Source organism: Marmota monax, unplaced genomic scaffold, assembly GCF_021218885.2.
Source record: "Marmota monax isolate L192 unplaced genomic scaffold, Marmota_monax_Labrador192_F-V1.1 WCK01_AAM20220418_F8-fsc00050, whole genome shotgun sequence".
Taxonomy (NCBI): Eukaryota; Metazoa; Chordata; class Mammalia; order Rodentia; family Sciuridae; genus Marmota; species Marmota monax.
This window is the reverse complement of record NW_026694552.1, coordinates 7,936,212-7,949,498: the sequence shown is the minus strand read 5'-3', so window position 1 is coordinate 7,949,498 and position 13,287 is coordinate 7,936,212. Positions and strand designations below refer to the sequence as shown.

General features: G+C 34.3%; 1 protein-coding gene across 6 annotated transcripts in view; it reads left to right on the top strand.

Moving 5' to 3' along the window:
* Acsl4 (acyl-CoA synthetase long chain family member 4) overlaps nt 1-13,287 on the top strand; it is a 90,672-nt gene that overhangs the window by 22,056 nt on the left and 55,329 nt on the right. For all 6 annotated transcript variants that reach the window (XM_046420793.2, XM_046420796.2, XM_046420794.2 and 3 more), the window contains one exon: nt 4,582-4,631. The gene's annotated coding sequence lies outside the window, so the exon portion shown is untranslated. The remainder of the gene's footprint in view (nt 1-4,581; nt 4,632-13,287) is intronic.

The window sequence follows — 13,287 nt, the reverse complement described above, 5'->3', positions numbered from 1 at the left end:
ACTATAGTGGCACTGGCATAAATGTGTTGATAAATATGCTCATTGTTATATTTCTGACAATGTGAAATCAGACAAACCCAAAATGTCCACCAATAGAAAATATTGGTTAGACTTAATGGAGATATGGTCATACAGTGGAATACCACAGAACTGATAAATGGTGTATCTGTGTTCTCTGAAATGGAAAGACATGTAAGAGAGTTGTATTTTTTTAAAGCAAGTTGCAAATGTGTATGATTTGATTATATGATAATATGACTTAATTTTTGCTTTGAAATTGTGTATGTGTAATTAAAATGCTTAGAAAAAAGGATTCAAGTTTACTTGACAAATTTATTTCTAATCAAATAAAACAGGTACTTTCCCTTTATTTAATATATTTTGTAATGTTTGGATAAATATTAAAACTCTACTTGTTTGTCTGTTTGTTTATTTATTTTTGCAGTACTGGGATTGAACCTACAGTGCTTTATCCTTGAGCTACTTCCCCAGACCTTTTTATTTTGTATTTTGAGACAAGGGCTCACTAAGTTGCCTTGTCCTCCAAAGCCTCCTGGATTACAAATATGCACCACTGTACCTGGCTTTAAAACTCTTTTTTTAAAAAAAGTTTCTAACTTTTCCATGAAACAGCATTCTAGTCTATTACAGTCTAGAATTATTTCTATAGTTTTTATACTGTACACAATAATTTTTTGGTAGTTATACTTCAGTTTTAATATTTTATTAATATATTTTAATATTTATGAATCAAGCGAACCACAATCTTATGATCATTTCAGTTTCCAGGAACACTTATACACATAAATGTTCTCAAGGGGAAAGAAAAGATTCTTTCATAGCTTAAAGTCTGAGCAGTACCCTCTAAGAGTTTGCATAGGATAATTGTGAAGTCATGTTTTAAGTGAGACATTTTTTGTTCCTTTGTAATTTAATATTTAATTGTAAGTACACACTTTTTATTTCTGAAAAATTTGGAATATATAAATGTGTAAAAATATTAAAGTATATAAAATTAACTTGTAATCACCACACAGCAGTAACTTGCCTAAATATTTGGTGTTCATGCTGCTAATTTTTCTGAATTCATAACACTCAAACATAGGTATAGTATAATGGAATCATATTTACTGTTATATTATTTCTTGATAGTTCTATTAAACTTTGAATTGCATTCCACTATGACAGTTTTTACCCATAAGTATTTGCCAGTTTATATATTATAGATACTTCTCTAAAATAAAACCTATATAAGATCATTGCTTAGGAAATTGCTTTAAAGAGGACTTGCCAAAATCTACTTTCAGATTTGAATATTATGTGAAAGTTTCTTAATATTTTTCCACTCTTTTCTGAAATGTTTCATTTTAAACTAAGATTTGCCCTGAGACATTAACTACCAGAGGACAATTCATCATGCTTGAAGTATTTCCAACAGATGCTATCACAAGTTTAGTATTTACTTTACTTTTGGAAGAAGGTTTTCAAAATATTGGCTAACAGACTAACTTATTTACAGAAAGGGCATAACCAAACACATTACTGGTTTGTTTTTAAGTCTGTCCCAAAATATGAGGGTTGTCTGAAATTAAACAACACTGCCTTGTATATGTATCACTGTTTGCTTTTTTAAAATCATTTTTTACTCTCATTAGTTGCATGGATATTGTTTTGGTCCCTGGTGACTTGGCCTTTCTCAGTGTTGCCTTCTTCCCTAATTTTGTAAGATGATAAAATTTCAATGCTCTACTATCTTTTTTCACGCTACCAGGTTATTATTAAATAGAAATAAACCTTATCCAACACTTTAGTTTGTTAAAAATTCTCTTAGCTCAGTCTTTCCACCTTCCATATATCACCAAAAAAAGTAAAAAAAAAAAAAGTGAAAAGTCTGAATAAAGTTTGTATTATAATTTTAGCCAAATTATCACTGTCCCTGATCATGTATAACTAGAACTTGCATGGTGGTAATATGCTTAGTTCTTTTATATTAAATTATTTCTTCAATTTATTTTAATAGAAAGACTGTAAATGACAGTGTGGTTTTGTAGGAGGGAGGCTGGAAGAGAGGAGAGTGCAGGGCCAATTTCTCTGTAGTATAGAAAAACTCCTTTAGGCTAGCTTAGAAAGATTACTTTCAGGGCTGGGGATATAGCTCAGTTGGTAGAGGGCCTGCCTCCCATGCACAAGGCCCTGGGTTCAATCCCCAGCATCACAAAAAAAAAGTATTAAAAAAAAGAAAGATTACTTTCATTCCTTTTTCTTCTTCTTTTTCCCTTCCCTTCCCTTCCCTTCCATTCCTCCCTCCCTTCCTCCCTCCCTTCCTTCCTTCCTTCCTTCCTTCCTTCCGGCAGCAGGTGGTAGAGTGAGAATTTTGGAGATGGAACTCAGGAGGGCTCACATGCTAAGTGCATGCTCTTCCACTGAGTTACACCCTCAAACCCTCTATCTTTTTTTTTTCTATACTGGAGATTGAACCCAGAGGCACCTAACTACTGAGCCATATCCCCAGACCTTTTTATTTTTTATTTAGAGACAGGGTCTCACTGAGTTGCTTAGGGTCTTGATAAATTGTCGAGGCTAGCTTTGAACTTGTGATCTTCCTGCCTCAGCCTCCTGAGATGTTGGGATTATAGGCATGGGCTACTGTACCCCAAACCCCTCTTTCTTTTTAAAAAGGAAATGACCTTTAAGGTTATAGGCATCAAGAAACATTTTACCATCTTTTGGTACTGGGGATTGAACCCAGAGACGTGTTCATGAATGTTCTACCACTGGGCTACAGTCCTGGCCCTTTTTAAGATTTTTATTTTGAGATAGGGTCTTGCTAAGTTGCTAAGGCTGGCCTTGAACTTGGAATCCTCCTGCCTCAGCCTCTGGAGTCCTTGGGATTATAGGCATGTGTCACTATGCTGGGCTTTATCATTGTTTGCATTAAACAACCTCTTAGAGTTGCTTCTTGTTGCCCAGCTGATTTGGGCCCATGAAATTGTATGTGACTAGGTTGAAACTGGTCCTCTCATGCAGTTGGAAGAGTTTTCTGACACTTGACCATCCTCCACAACTTCTCTAGTGTCAAGGGTAAAGTTTTGACTATCCTCTGCAAATTTTTATTGATGGAATTATTTTCCAAATGTAATAAACTAGTAGATAGTTGTAGGTATTTCCCTCCCTCCTCCCTGCCCCCAGCCTCCCATCACTTACAGATCTTTAAATGCTTTACAGAAGGGTGGTTTTTTTTGGTCATTTTTCAATTATCAGGATTATCTGTGGAAGTAATATATAATTTGCATATACAACTATGAAGTTTTTCTCTTACAACTGTTACCTCATGAGCTCTTTGGACTTTAATATATATATTCAGGATTCCCCATCCTTCATATTAGAGTAAATGGGAGAAAAATAAGAAAATCTTAAATAGCCTACCTTCTGTTTATCAGTAGTCTTAACCATTTGTGTTCAGACTTATACTTTTTAAAATATGAGCTAGCATTTATTCTAGTAGTAATATGAAAGCAAAAGCAAATGTGCTGATACTATTTCCCAAAATGTAGATGGTGGATATTAACTTGAGGTTGAAAGTAATTCTGTTAAACAGAACAAAAGGCATCACCTGTTATTTTAGTGATAGATCTGGACACAAATCATTCTTTCCATTATCTTTCTAATGGTACCAAAGGAGAAAATTCCAGTTAATACTAGTTGGTTAGTATGATGATTACAGATATGTGGATATTTGTTGTTATGACTTCCATTGGGATATCTAGATTAAAAATACTTGAAGGATTATTCTCACAACATAATTATATGCAAGTAGTAGTGAGTGATAATGGATGGAATAAAATCTTCAGTTTTTTTAGAATCATGGCATCATATGCCCGGACACTCCTGTGGTGTTGAAATGTAAGTTAGCAATATGAAATTAATGAAGGGTCTTATTTTACTAAATTACTGAATGATTAGTGTTTAGATGGTAACTAATATTCTACTGCATTGTCTAAAAAAGATTAATCCTCAACCACAAAACTGATCTTCAGACTTTTCATCACAAAAGGTTGGGGTTGTGGCTCAGTGGTAGAGCACTTGCCTAGCATGTGTGAGGCACTGGGTCTGATTCTCAGCATGGCATATAAATAAATGAATAAAATAAAAGGTCCCTCAACAACTAAAACAATTTTTTAAAAAAATCATCTATTTATAAATTGAGGAAAGATGAAAATATCTTTAGTTTTCTATTTAGACCAGGGCTGTGTTTATATTTGCATTGTTTAAAGGAAAATATTTACTCAAGTTTTGATGGAAACAGCTAGACATCTCCAGGTATTTAGGAGGAGGGATAGTCTGTCTTGGTAGATTGAATAACTTGCTATGGTCACATGTTGTCTTTCATCTCTGAACTTGGTATTGTCTGACAGTGGGGAATCAAAGATACAAAGAAAGATATTAAGAACAGTTTCTTATTTTTCCTTTGGTACCTGGCTTACATAGGTTACAGTGCATAGGTAATGTGAAATAGCACTTGACTTTTACAGGATTCATTTCTCATGTCACTATACTCATAAATGTTGTCTCTTACTGCAGATTGAAATCACAGAAGACATACGTGTTCCTAAAAGGAAAAGAGGAAATCTGTAAGTATGTGTTGTTCAGAAGTTCTAGATGTGTAATTGTATCAACTTTTTGAGAAAATTAAGGGATGATACTAACTGACATCTTGATACTTTTTACCTGTGATGGTGTTTAAAATGCAATACTTGGGAAAATAAAATAGGAAAATAATTTACCCTGTGCAACTTCTAAGATTTAAACCATTTGCCACTCACTTATAAAAGAGCAAGTAGTAACTAAATTCCAAATAAATTCTTTTTCTTTGAGTCATACCTAGAAAGAAGTCTCAGATTGGAATTTCAATTTTGATTGCTGAGGTGTACAAGCTATGTGTCTTTGGCAAGTTGCTTGCCTTCCCATTGCTTCAGTTTTCTCATCTGTAAAATTGGCTTGAGAGTAAACACAAAATCAGTGGTTCATTATAATTGGTGAAGTCAAATCTGTAGCAATTTATACTTGCCCCAATAAATTAAAGCTTATTTCTAATTACTGGATATTTTTCAAACTAATTTGTTTATTTCTGATCTTCATAAATTTAAGTATTGGCAATGTCCTTCACTGAGGTCTCTACTCTAGCCCATGATATGAGTAAAATAAATATAACAGAACACCTAAACTTAAAATCATAGTATTGGAGCCTTGGACTTTGAAAATTGCCTAGTCCAGTGGTTCCCAAATACTGATTTTTAGACAAGTGGCTATCTAATGAAAAAGTTTTTACTGATTTGAGGTGAAATGAGGAAAAGGACAGCAGATCATTAGTTTTTTAAAAAATCAAAACATTTTTCATTTAAAGGATTGCTGCTTCTTATAGGATATGTATTTCTAATTTTTGAGAGTAAACATGTTCTTTTTTATTTAATGAAATGATGGTGATAGTAAATGGTAGGAGTCTTTTTAAAATGTCCATATCTGGCAAAAAATTGACAGCTCTGTATCTTTTCTTTTCACTATTTTATTTTTAAAAATTTAAATTGTCTTTGATATCTTAAAATTTGAAGCCAACTTTCTCATTTTACAGATGAAGAAGTAGGCATTGAGAGGTTATTTACTTTGTTACAGGCCTTATAGCTCAATAGTTCCTGAACCAAAACCAAAACCCTATTATCTGATGCTGCCTCTCTAGTATTTCTGGTCTTTTGGGAATTGCTTTCATTTTAATAGCTTATGAATGTCAAATAGAAGATATAGTAGCTTTTATGGACCAATAACATTTTTTTTTATTTCTGAGCACAAACAAATTAAAAAGATTTAATGTTCTTATATATCTAAGCATTGGCAAAATATCTGATCAATTGTGTTTAAGAATTTACAGATAGTATCCTGCAGCACTTTGAAGAATTCTCTTCAATTATCATAGCTTTGTCTCAGCTCCCCCCAAATATGTTTCAAAATAGAAATCAATAATTCCCTTATCAGGTAAACAAATGAATATAAAGAGAGAGAACAGCATGGAATGCATTCTTGCCCCTAACATGGAGACATTAACTTTAGAAGTAATTTTCCATGGCTTCTTGTATTTGGTTTTGTATGGCTTCTTATTTGAGAATTCTTTAATTTCTGCAATGTCAGACGTACCCTTAATTAAATGTTAAGAATAAACATGGCTTTTTAAAATTATCTATTGTCTTTTGTATATGAGCCCTTCTTTTCTTTATCAGCTTCTGATATGTGAATGTTGATGTTGATGGAATGGCCATACAATTTCAATCTTCAATAGACTTATCAGTTTGAGTTCTTTCATTAGTTTCTCTTATAAGATATTTAATACTGTTGAGAAGAGAGAGATCTCCTTCAAAAACATGCTACAGTTTCATATTAGGATGGTTATGCAGCTGAATTGTAGTGACGGACTTGGCCATTTTGTAAGAAATGGCTGCAACTACATTGTTGTGTAACTTTTAGCAGTATAAATTACTGACTGGGAAATAACATTGGCAAATAGCCTACATATTAAACTGCCCTCTTCTCTAGAAAATGGGGAGGGCAGGTCATGGGGCCAAAAAAAATCTAGCTGCAAAATTATCCTTGTGACACAAAGATATTCCTGTGGGAAATACTGCTAGTTACCAGATTATTTTTGAATGTACACTTATATTTGACAGCCCTCAACTTACTTTGTTAAGCATAAAAATGGCTTTTTAAAATTATCTGTTGCCTTTGTATATGTGCATATACAATGTACAAATTGTATATTTCAGATGATAGGAGATGGATGTATAACCTGCAGATATACGCTGTGTATCTGTTACTTAAACAAAACACATTTATTATAAGTTAACTCAAAAGTTAAGTTCTGTAACCTATTTCTGATTATCTTATGTTAAAATCATAAATGTGTCTGACAGAGAAAAACACCCAGGAAATTAAAAATTTTACAGATGAAGTCAAAGTCACACTATGGAGTTGATGGGCAGTTTCATTTAGCAGCAAGGTGTAAAATCTTGAAATTGTCATTGTGTTATCTGGTTCCCTTATGTAGCATTGAGCTATTTATGTTTCTCTCCAAATACCTAAGTCCCAGAACTTGTTTTTTCTCCCTTTTTCATGATGTTTAATAAAGTTAAATTATAACATCATACTTTGTCAATAGGTGCCACTTTTCAGCAAATTTTACATTCAATGTTACTTAGACCTTGGGGGTAAATTATATACAAGTAATTCCCAATGTAAGAAATCTACATATTTAAAAAATCAATTGTATCTCAATTGCTTAAGATGAGCAGTAGATTCATAATCATATACAGTGTATGTATAGTGTGTAGGCAGCAACATTGGCTCCTAGATCTCCTCATTTCAACATGTATAGATAGGATCCAAAGTATGACAATTTATGACCTAGAAAAAACATCTGATGCATGGTAGAGATACTCTTAAGGCATTATGGGAGGGAATTCATGCTAGAGCCTGAAAGAGTATCTTCAACATGGCTGCCGAGGTGCTTTCTTTACTGGGAAAAGCTGGGAAGAAACTGGCAGGATGGAGACTGCAGGAGTTAATATCACTCCAGGTGATGAAGTAAACAGGTTTGGTTAATCTTGTGAGAGACGAACCCAAAGATCAGTCAGAGTCGTCATATGCTTTGAGTCAAAATAACTAGGCATGAGTGCTATGTGTTTCTAAAGGGCATCTATATATTCATCTCAGGTTTTTGTTTTGCTTTTTATCAGTTTTAAAATGCATTTATTATAATTACTATATAGTAATTATAATAAAAGGTTAAAGTTTGATTGTACAAATTATTTCATATTGATTAGACTTATTTATAAAAATTTTAACTTAGACTAAAGAGGGGCATCTAATATATATATTTCATGTGCTAATTCATCTTGCAGACTGGCTGATAGAGATCCTGCTAGCTACTCTTAATGCCTTTAATGTCTTAAAATATTAACATTTTCTAAGTTTAAAGTATAAAGTCAATTACATTGCAATATATCTCCTTAAGGTTTGATTTCATTTAACAAATATAACCATTCTTTTTAAACCATTCTTTTTAAACATAGTATTTGAGCTTTCTCTTGTGTATTTTAAAATCATTTGGAAGTTTTTAGTAGTGTGTGTGTGAAACAAGATTTTTATAAAAGCACTCCACCCCTTTACAAAAGCCTTGGTGATGCAACATCTATTTAGAAATATGACTTTTAAAAGCATAACAGGTATTCTTATTTTTTAAAATCTTTTGGAACTTTTGTAATTATTTTCTGGTTTAATGCTTAGTTGATACAGCTAATTCTTTTTAGAAGGGAAAATATCTCTCTTTGGTATTTAAATTAGTCTTAAAATAATGTGGGGCTTGAAAATGTGATTTCTTAAGTGAAATCATTGATTTTCAAATTGATATTTTTTAACATTTTCATAAGAGGTTAATGTCAAAGCCAGGTGTATTTGTCATTGCTGTGTTTCAACTTGACAATTGCACTGATCTTTGCTTGGTTTAGTTCATTTTCCAAATCTTTTGGAAAAGTATCTTGGCATTAATTGACTTCATTATATTAGTTTTTTCACTATTAAATTGGTGTTGTGCCACATGCTTCTGGGGGAAATGATTTCTTCTTTTAAATTCAGATTTAATTACTATGTAGTATTTGTTTACTTTGTGTACTGGAGCTTAATGTATCACTAATGCTTTTTGTGTTTAACTTTTCTCTGAGTGTTTGAATTAACTGGAATGAAATACTTATCATTAAACTTGACCATAGAACAAAAAAATTATATCTGGTTTTTCGCTAAAACTTCTAGGATTCACCAAACATCTTGAGAGCTTTTTTTTTTTTTTCCAACCTTAACCTCTGTTATTGCCGTAGGATGTAGAACAGATCAGTGTTCAATATTCGAAATTGTTGCTAGGATTTCTTCATACATAAAGTTCATTCTTATCTATTTAAATTATTCTAGTATGATCAGGATCACAGGTAGTAGAATCAGAGCCCAAATCCCTACTCACTGTACTTACTTTGGGAAATTACTTAATCTCTATGAATCTGTTATAAAGTGAGGGTATTTCTTTGAAGGATTAAATGAGATAATATATCTAAAATATATATTAGATATATCTAATATATCTAAAGGAAAGCACACTACCTCACCCATAGTAAACACTCAACAGTAGTTAAGATTATGGTTCTCATATGGCATTAAGAACTTCAACAGGAGCACTTAACTATCCCATGACTGAAGATGATGCCTTTTCCAGACAAATACATTACCGGATCTTAAGGAAGCACAACTCAGACTTCATGTTCTAACATTGGGACGGCAGTATCACTTTTTTTGTGTATGGAAGGACAGCATACCTTTGTAAAAGGCATTAATAAAAAGCACAGAGTGAAAATTGTGTAACCCTTGTGCTTTTCAATCCCGTCTTTTACCCTGTGCAATAGGTGGTTTTTCCAGCCTAGTATTTTCTGTTAAGCAACCAATAACATATTCAAATTTATTCTAACTGGTAGGATTATAAGAGCATAGTATTTCCTAGAGTGTTGGCACATAAAAATGATCTTTTTTATTTTTTAGTACCTTGCTTGGAATCCAGGAGCACTTAACCACTGAGCCTCATCCCCGACCCATGTTTTAAAAATCATTTTTAAAATTTTGAGCCAGGGTTTCGCTGAGTTGTTTAGGGCCTTGCTAAAAACTGCTGAGACTGGCTTTGAACTTGAAATCCTCTTGCCTCAGTCTCTGGAGAGGCTGGGATTATAGGCATGTACTATACTACTGTACCTGGCCACAAATGATATTTTAAAATAAGGTTAAGTGCATACAGATTATTGTACTTATATATGCTTTTACTTTTTAGTTTCAGAAAATTCTACGTACCTTCTTATTCAACAAATCTATTGAACAGCTAATGCAATAGAGTTACTGTTTTGGTCACTGAGGATTCAGCAGCAAACTATAAACTCTCTACCTCATGGGGATTATGTTCTAATGGGGGCATAGACATTATTCATGAAAAATAAAACCTATTATATATTAGTGAAAAGTGCTAAGGAGAAAAATAAAGCAAGAAAGGAAGTGTCAGAGGTTTGGTTTTCAAAGAGGGTGACTGAAGAAGTCCCCTCTGAGAAGTTACTTGATTAAAGACAAAAAAGAAGCAAGGGAATAACTTACACAGATATCTTGGAAGAACATTTCAGGCAGAGAGAATAGAAAGTACAAAGGCAAGATCATTTTTGATATGTTCCAGGAATATTAAGGGACAAGTAGAACTGCTGTAGAATGAGCCAGGGGAAAGAGTAGTAGGAGGTGAGGTAAGAAACTTGATGTGTAGCAGAAAGATAATGTATTTTTGTAGATCACAGTAAGAACTTTAGCTTTTGAATGAATCATTTGGCAATTCTTTGAAGATTTTTTTTTAAATTTTTTTTAAAGAGAGATGGGAGAGAGAGAGAGAGAGAGAGAGAGAGAGAGAGAGAGAGAGAATTTTTTAATATTTATTTTTTAGTTCTCGGCGGACACAACATCTTTGTTTGTATGTGGTGCTGAGGATCGAACCCCAGGCAGCACGCATGCCAGGCGAGCGCGCTACCGCTTGAGCCACATACCCAGCCCCTCTTTGAAGATTTTTGAGCACAGGAATGATATGATCTAATTTACATTTTAAGAAGAGCACTCGAGCTGCTGGGTTTCGAATTTATTGTAGGGGCAGAAGGTAAAAATAGGTAGATTAAATCAGTTATTGAATTTATCCACATGAGCGATGATAATGGCTTGAGCCAGGATGGCAATAGTGAAAATGGTGAAAAATAGTTGAGTTAGATATTTATTAAGTAGAGCCATTAAGTTTTACTGATGTCTAGGAAGTGGTGAAATGTGTGAGAAAGAGAAGGCTAAGTATGAATCCAAGATTTTTGGTCAAAGCTACTGAAATATACTGAGACAGACAAGACTGGGAGAAATAGAATTGTGGAAGGACAATCAGTGGCTTAGTTTTGAACATGCTAAGTTTGAGGTATTTAACTGACATCTAAATGGATTCAGTAAGGAAACTTTTGGATATACAAATTTGTATTTAAGGCAGACTTCCAGGCTGGAGGGGGGGAGAAATTTGGGAATCATCACCATATATATGATATTTAAAGCTACAGGACTAAATGAGATCACTGTAGGATTGAGTGGAGATAAATGAGAGAGATTCAGGGAATGAGCAGGATAGCATTTAGATGTCAGGGAGATGATGAAGAAGCAAGAAAGAAAACTGAAAAGGAATAGCCAGAGAAATAAGAAAACCTGAAGAATGCAGTGTCCTGGAAGCCAAACAAAAATTTCAAGTAGAAGGGTCAACTGTGTTAAAGGCTACCAGTGGGTGAAGGAAGATGAGGGCTGAACTTTAATTGACCATTGAATCTAATAATACGCAAGTCATTGGCAACGTTGATCAGAAAAATTTTATGCAGTGGTAGGGGACAAAAGCCTGCATGTACTGGATTCCAGAGAAAATCGAAGGTAACTGTAAGACACTGCATAGACTGTTGCAAGGAGTCCTAAAGAGAAGAAGAACTGGTATAACCGAGAGCTAGGTACAAGAGAGGGAATGGTTTTTAAGATGAAAGATAGTAGTTTGTTACAACACTGATGGGAACAATACAGTATAGCAGGAAATATTAATGGTGCAGGAGGGAGAAGGACAAAGGGGTAGAACAGCACCACCATGACCATGTATATACAAAGGTGTTGTGCACAAGTGAAGGGGTTGCCCTCAGCTGTGAGCATACACAGTTCCTCCACAGTCACAGAAGAGTGAAGCACATGGGGCCACAGATGCGAGTAGGCTGATAGTCAGGGGAGTCTGTGAAGCTTTTTAGGTTATTTCCATTTTCTCTGAAAAATAGTAAGCCAGGTCAGAAACTGAGAATGAGGTTGGAAGTGGAACATTGGGGGTCTGAAGAGAGAGAATAAGGTGTGAAACCTAGAAGTGTGAGCCGGTGAGTAGACTCCTGCAAGTGTGGCTTCTGTGCAGCATCCAGAGCCCACTTGAAGTTGCAACCATGAACCTAAAGTGAGACATTCAGGACAGTAATGTGTTTCTTCCAATTCAGCTATGTGAGTACATTGTGTGGAGAATTGAATTGAACCAGGTTGTGGTTTAGTTGAGTTCAGCAAAGTGAGAGAGTGACAAGAGTTGAGAGTATGTGCCGGGGACTGATTTTTATTGCCCATGCAATTTTTATGGGAGAAAACAAAGGATTCTCCCAGGAATACTACAAAGTAGATAATATAAACAGTATTCCTACTTTACAGATGAAGCTGCTGATAAAGTTTTTAAGTGACAGGTCATATCTCATAACTTGTTCAAAGCCACACTTGAAAGCAGACATTGAGGTTAGAACTGATAACTGCCTGGCATATCAAACTTTCTCCAGAATACAATTCATCTTCCCTTAGGACATACCAGAGCATTCAATCTTGAGTTGCAAAATCATCATACACACATGTCTTGCTGCTGTGTAGTAAAGTTGATTAGGAAATCATTGTTTTCTCACAGACTTACACCATAAAAATGGATCAGCAGTTTACATGAAAAACATTAAACATTTGCCATATTACTTTCTGTTTTTCAAAAACATCCTATGCTGTTCTTTCCCCTTTCATTTGCTCAGCTATTTATTTTCACTGGTAGAACTGTCCTTGTGTCCCAGTCATTGTCCCTTGCTTTTGAAAACGTAGCCATCCTTCACAATTATTACGAAAACTGTGTGTGTGTATGTATGAGAGAGAGAGAGAGAGAGAGAGAGAGAGAGAGAGAGAGAGAGAGAGAGAGAGAGAGAACGAACAGATAGACACAGACCTTTCTTGATGGCTGAAATTTCTCATCCACCCCAACGTGGATGCAATTTTCCTGCTCTTTTGAATTCCTTTAGCATTTTGTTTCTTCTGCTTTTATGGGGCTTTTCATATTCTGCTCTATGGTTATTCATGAGTTAATCTCTCTGTTCCTACCATGCATTTGAACACGTATTATTTGAACATAAACAGGCTTTAAAGTTTGAGGGTGTATTTTACTCATGTTGTATCAACTGCTCAACACAATTCTCTTACATGCAAACTTTTTTTAAGTGAAATGAAATGTTCAAATCTTTTTTTGAAATGAATTTATCAGTAAACCAAGTGTGACTCCAGAAAACCTTTGGAAAAGAATGATTTTAAGATGATAAGCAAAACAGGGTAGAGGCCAAC